The sequence below is a fragment of the Triturus cristatus genome, chromosome 7 (assembly GCF_964204655.1).
Source record: "Triturus cristatus chromosome 7, aTriCri1.1, whole genome shotgun sequence".
NCBI classification, from domain to species: Eukaryota; Metazoa; Chordata; class Amphibia; order Caudata; family Salamandridae; genus Triturus; species Triturus cristatus.
In genome coordinates, this window is record NC_140590.1 from 766,039,606 (window position 1) to 766,046,824 (window position 7,219).

Genomic DNA, 7,219 nt, shown 5'->3' on the forward strand with positions numbered 1-7,219 from the left:
GGGAAAACACCCAAAAAGGCATACACTAGGTCTTGGGGTGGAAATGTCCCCTGCCTGGCTCTGAAGAGCATGCGACCCTGCACATCTTACACCGTTGAGAAAATCACAGTGTGTCTGTGTATTTAGTGAGGCTTACAAAAAATATACTGAGATTCCAGCGCATGAATCTGAGGTCTTGACAGGCACTTAATGGGCACTTCTCTTTTTAAGAATGTCTATTGTCCTCTCACCAAAGTGAGAGGCAGTTTTCAATTAAATTATAGTGGTAGGGCCGGCTAGATGAAGTCTAGCTGCCTGGTTTGCTAACAACATCTTGGGGACGACATCTTGCTAACAACATCTTGGGGACATTCGGAAAACTTCCCTAGGAATGCATTCTGCCCATTGCTTACCATTGGCTTTGTAGTTTGTAATTCACATTGGCTTGTTTCTATTTTCTGGCTCTATTTGTTTCAGGCTGTCCAGCTTGAGTTCGTCCCTTCTGTTGCCCAAACCCTATTTGACCTATTCTTCCACCAGTACTGGATTTCGTAAACAGGCCTTCAAATCTTGTTCTTATCGTGCCACATTTGATGGGCATTCAAAGTCAGAGGTCAAATGTCCGGCTCGGTCTTCCAGGGATCATTGTCTGCATTTATATCAGATACTTGAATTTCTCTTCATGGTTTCTCTGGAGGAGAGGGTAGCCTGTAGTCACACACACTCCAAAGCTCAGCCTATGCCTTGCTACCTACTCTGTTGTGTTTTGATTTAGATGCCCGTACATAGGTTTCCCTGAATCATGTCCTTATATAGGCACAATTTGCATTGCCCTTATTTAGGCATAGAATCACAGTCCTTATTTAGGCATTAGCCATGCAATCCAAATACAGGCATGGTCACCTACATCCGTCCATCCCACGTCAGAACGAGTTCTTAGAAACCAGACCCTTAAGCCGTCGGGACTTTCCCTAGCTAGCATTATTGATTTCTCCAAGAACTCATCTATTATGCATGAACTACTATTCCTTAGGGGTTCATCCATGACGTCTTCCTCTGCCCGACTTTACGTCAATGCTAGCATTCCTAAGCACCTTCTAGGTATAAATGTGTTTGCCTTCAGTGTAAAACAGCAGGAGTGGTACCAGAGAGTTTGTTTCCCTAGGTCCTGATGAAAAGCTACTCTACCCTGCACCACTGCACTTAATGCCAATACACTACACCACTTTACTCAAAACCAATACACTGTACACAACTTCACTAAACGGCAGTATACTCTGCACCATTATACTCTATCAGGCACATGCATCAAACCTTTTTGCGATCGCAAAGGGTGCGAATCGCAAAAATAGGCCGTTTGCGATCGCAAAAGTCAGTGTTGAAATGCATCAACTGTATATTTGCGAAAATCCATTTTTTCGCAAATATAAGGAATCGCAAAACATTCTGCGAATCAAATAGCGAATCGGTATTAGCGTGTCCCAATTACCGAATCGCAAACAACGAATCGCAAAATGTATGCATGACAAATCGCAAATAGCGATTTCCATGAAAATCGCAAATTAGCGATCGCTAAATAAGAAGGATCACAACCAGGTGGTAATCATGAGTGCAAATCACAGACAGGTGAAAACCAACTGAAACCCATTTAAACACACCCAGAATGAGCCAGCACTGTTCACAATGGCAGGGATTTACCTGATGGCGAGGAGGATGAGGCTGCAGGCTGCCGCACAGAGACGGAGGCGAATGAATGAGCGCATCTTCAGAGTCCGCATAACTTTGCTAGGCCAGCAAGAGGATGAGATATACGACAAGTATAGGCTCAATGCAGCAATGATCCATGACCTAATCAATGAATTGGACCCCATAATGCAACGACAGACACGTAGGACCAATGCCATCCCAACGCATGTGCAGGTCCTATGTTGCCTACACCTTCTGGCGTCAGGCAGTTTTCAGGGGGTCATTGCTGTTGCGGGAGGTGTGTCACAAAGCGCACTTTCAAGAATATTGAAAGCATTCCTTGATGCCATGATGGCCGTGATCGGGTCTCATATCAAGTTCCCTACCACCGCGCTTGACCTTGCAAAAACCAAACAGGAGTTCTACCAGATAGCTCGTTTCCCACATGTTTTGGGTTGTATTGATTGCACCCACGTTGCAATATGTCCCCCTGCAACACAGGAATATATATATAGAAATAGGAAATCTTACCATTCCCTCAATATTCAGGTTGTTTGCAATGCCAAAAACATTATCACTGACATTGTTGCGCAATTTCCAGGGAGTGCACATGACTCTTATATCTTCAGGCAAAGTGGCATACACACCCGTCTTGTCAGGGGAGAATTTGGAGAGGGACATCTGCTTGGTAAATATGTGTTATAGTTTATCACTGTCATTGTACGTATGTCAATGTGAAGCTGCCACTGACTCTTTGCTCCATTACATGTAGGTGACAGCGCATACGCCTTGCGTAATTACCTAATGACGCCTTACCTCAATCCCACAACTGCCAATCAACAGAGGTACAATGCAGCACATATTTCGACAAGGAACATCATAGAGCGCACATTTGGGCTGTTGAAGAGCCGATTCAGATGTCTACATAAGACCGGTGGAGCACTGAAGTACAACCCTGAACAATGCTGCAAGATAGTAGCGGCATGTGCCATGCTGCACAACATAGCGACAAGGGGAGGAATGGACATCGAGGTGTCTGACAGCGATTCGGAGGATGGGAACCAGCAAGTGCCACAACACCATGCAGCACAAGGGGCAGGCGCAGCAGAAGGGCGTAGGAGAAGATTTGACATCACACAAAATTATTTCTGAGGTGAGTAATGATGACACAGAAACTGACTATTGCTATCAGAGTATTCTTTAATTAAATAAAATTGCCATGAGTGTTCAAGCACACTTGTAATCTGACCAGTGCAATGGACATAAGTGGTTTGCAAATGTCAATTCACTTGTCACTCTGTGAAAAGTCAAATCCAAATAAATGGTTACGTCACCATAGTGGAATGCACTTGTACATGCCAGTCTAGCGCTTTTTCCCACGAACACCCAGACGCCTGTCAGACCCAGCATTGTCATCCGTTATGTTGGAAGCGGCGGGGGTACTGCTGCGTGTGTTGCGTCTTCCTGCAGTGCGGACTGGAACTGCCACACTACTTAGGCTTGAGCCACCCTCACTACCCTCTTCGGGCGTGGAATTGTTGGCCGCAATTGTGGAAGCATTTAGCAAATCAACTGCATTGGTGACCTGGTCCAGTGCTTTAGCCACATCGCCGCTCCAATGGCACATTTCAGTTTGCATGGTCACAGACCTACGTGCCAGCAGTGCAGTTGTCGTGGCCAATCTATTGTTTGATTTAGCAAACATTTTCAATTGCAGCATTAGTTGACGATGCTGTCTCTTCTGGGATACATTTCCCTCATGCATCACCTTGCTCAGTTGCTGCACACTTTCTGACAGTACTGCTATGTTGCTAGCCATCTTGCCAACTTGCAATTGTACTAATCGTGTGTTTTTTGTCTGCAGGCGCTGCATACGGAGCATCTGTCCCTCAAGACCACCCCAGACATCACTTGGTTGCTCCTCCTGCTGTGTCCTGAGTGCTCTTCCTCTCCTACGCCGGGCTCTGTGATTAGTTCTGGGGACCTGTGGTTGTGTTTGTGTGATGGAAGTTGTCTGGCCATGGCTGCCACCTGGTGTTGCATCAGCCTCATCATCTTCACACTCCATGGTGACTAGGGATGGAACAGTAGCCCTGCGTGACTTTGTTGGACGTGAGGGATTTATTTGCACCACAGGTGTGTCCATCTGTTCACCTGCGCTGGTGTCCTGCATGTCTGGGGAATCGCTATCCACATCTTCTACACGTTGTGCATCTGTGAGGTGAAACAGTGCAACACTGTATTATTTCATGTCTGTGATATTAATTGCACAGTAATAAATTTCTGCCTTTGTAAATGATTTTATACTCTATTAAGCTTTTTTGGGTTGTTACTCTGAGATTTGACATTTTAACTGCTTGACCTGACTACATCTCCCATAATGCCCCTCACCTACTGAATGCATTGTGTACTGGATGTTCAGGGTCTGCACTTGGGCTGTGCTGTGGTCGAGTTCTACCTTTACATTTTGTAACACTAAGAAAACATACATTCATCTTACCTTCAGATGTGTTTGCTGCTCCGGACGTGTCCAGCTGGGTCACACCAACAACAGCTTCTGGCTGGATGGTGGATTCAATCAAGTCCTCCATGGGAGTGTTCCCAGTGTCTGTTGGTGTTCCCCCTCCTGTCTTCTTTGCCTCCTTCAGGCGGTCAGCTATGCGCACCTTAGCCCGACTGCGCAAGTCGTACCATCGTTTTTTGAGTTCTTCAATGGTGCGGTGTGTCACCCCAATGGCATTGACCCTGTTTTGGATCCGGAGCCAGATTTTCCTTTTCTCCTGCTCTGCCACTTTCAATGATGCCTTTCCAAACAGCTTGTCATGGCTGTGGACTACTCCCTCAATGAGGGTGTCAATTTCTTTTTCTGCAAATTTAATTTTGCGTTTCCTGCCTGTTTGGCTCTCCTCTGCTGTTTGTGAGGCTTCCATTTGATATCACAAGTTTTTCTTCTGTCTCTGTCACACTCCTGTTCTGCTCCCAGAGCCAGCTCCCTCCTCTCCCTGACACTGTGCACTGGAAATGAGGCTGGTGCTGCTCACTTCCTGGTTGTGATGTCATCAGGATGCATCAAAAAGCGACTTCGGTATTAGCGATTTCGCTAATTGCGAAATCGCTAATAGCGAGTTCGCAAATGCCGAAATCGCAATTTATTTAGCGATTTTTAGCGATTCGCAATATTCTCGCAATGTTTTTGTTGCATCGTGTTTTGCGAGTCTTTATTTGCGATTCCTTAAAATTCGCAAATAAGGACTCGCAAACTCTCTTTTTGATGCATGTGCCTGTATGCCACTACATTCTACTCTGCAACACTGTACGCCACTTTACTCTGTAACACTCAAGGCCACTGCACTCTGCAACACTGCACTCTCTGCCACTCTGCTCTGCGCCATTGCACTCCACTCTGCACCAATGCAATCTATGCCAATGCACTCTACGCCACTACACTCTACACCACTCTAATCTACAGTGCACCTCTGAACTCTATGACACCACACTCTATGCCTCTCTACTCTACTCTGCACCACTCTACTCTATGCCAGTGCACGCTATGCCACTCTACTATACACCACTGCAGTATTCACCGCTGCACTCTACATCACTCCAGTCTAGGCCACTCCACTATATGCCACTTTACTCTGCACCACTACATTCTATGCCACTACACTATATGCCACTACTCTATGACACTGCATTGTACCCTGCACCTCTCCACTGTACCCTGCACCACTCAATCTACGCCACTTCACTCTACTCTGAAACAATCTACTCTACTCCACTCTATGCTTCTCTACTGTAGGCCAATACCCTATGTCGCTGTACACCATCCCGTACCACTCCACTATACTCTGAAACAATCTACTCTACACCACTGCACTTTATGCCACTGCTCTCTACGTCACTCTACTCCACTCTGCGCCACTGCACTCTACGCTGTGCTACTCTACACCACTTTACTGTACTCTGCACTACTCTACGCCACTGCCCTCTACGCCACTCTACTCTAAACCACTGCACTCTATGCCAAGGCACTCAACACCACTTTGCTCAAAACCAATGCACTGTATGCTACTGCACTCTACGTCAACTACTATGCACCACTGCACTGTATGCTCTATGCTGTACTCTGCAACACTCTATGGCATTGCACACTATGCTACTGCATGCTACGCCACTGCACCCCATGCCACTCTATTATACTCTACATCAATGTACTGTGTGTCAGTGCTCTCTGCCCCACTCTTCTCTGCATTACTCTACTCTGCACCGTTCTACTCTGCCCACTCTACTCTATGCCACTCTGCTCTTCACCACTGTATGTTATGCCACTCTAATCTGCAAGACTGCACTCTCTGCCACTGAACTCAATGCCACTGTACTCTGCACGCTACATCATTCTACACCATTGCGCTCTATGTCACTGCACTCAACCCCACTCTGTTCTACTCTGCACCACTGCTGTCTGTGCCACTGCTTTCTGCACCACTCTACTGTAGTCCACTGCACTCCACACCATTCTACTCCGCAAGACTGCACTCTCTGCCACTGAACTCAATGCCACTCTTCTCTGCACTGCTACTCTCTTCGCCACTCACTGCACTCTGCGCCTCTCTACACCATTGCGCTCCAAGTCACTGCATTCTATGCCACTCTATTCTACTCTGCACCACTATAATTTACGCCACTGCTCTCTGTACCACTCTACTCTGCATCACTCTACTCTGTGCCACTCTAATCTATGCCACTGCACTCTAGGCCACTGCATTCTATTCCACTCTACTCCACAAGACTGCACTCTCCACCACTGAACTCACCGCCACTCTTCTCTGCACCACTGTACTCTATGCTACCGCACTCTACACCACTTTATACCATTGCGCTTTACGTCACTGCACTCTACGCCACTCTATTCTACTGTGCACCACTCTATGCCACTGCACTCTACTCTACATCACCTAACTCTATGCCAATCTACTGCACTCTATGCCACTACATTCTGCATCACTCCACGCCACTCTATTCTGCACCACTGCACTACACACCACTGCACTCTCCACCACTCTACCCTATACCAGTCTACTCTACACCTCTGCACTTTATCCTGCACCATTCCACTCTACCCTGAACCACTGTACTCTATGCCACTTCACTCTATTCTGAAACATCTATTCTATGCCACTGCACTCTACTCTGCACCACTGGGATCGATTAAGCAATAAGCTTTATTCAATATCACTTTGCAAATCATAAAAGCATACAAAAATATATAACAAAATTCAAGTTAAAAACTAAGAAAGAGAATAAAAACAAGTGTCATATAGATAAAAACAGACAAATACATATTCCTTCTATCGAATACAGTTCTACACAGCTTCCTCTGCCTAATAACAGCCCATAAAAACCGAGACAAAACAGCACATACATTCAGATTTGGAAGGGATTGCAAGTAAATAAAAGCTGGTCGACAGTGCACAAATCTTAGAGGTTTTAACAGGGGCTTGATTAAACAATTCCTCAGATCTGAGTAATACTTACAAAAAAGGTGATATACATG

The 7,219-nt window shown here is 46.0% G+C and overlaps 1 long non-coding RNA gene across 1 annotated transcript; it reads left to right on the top strand.

Moving 5' to 3' along the window:
- Positions 1-2,435: 2,435 nt before the first annotated feature.
- LOC146810505 (uncharacterized) lies at positions 2,436-3,964 on the top strand. Its single transcript, XR_014966599.1, has 2 exons — positions 2,436-2,818; positions 3,530-3,964. It is a non-coding gene; the product is annotated as an uncharacterized LOC146810505 (long non-coding RNA).
- Positions 3,965-7,219: the final 3,255 nt, after the last annotated feature.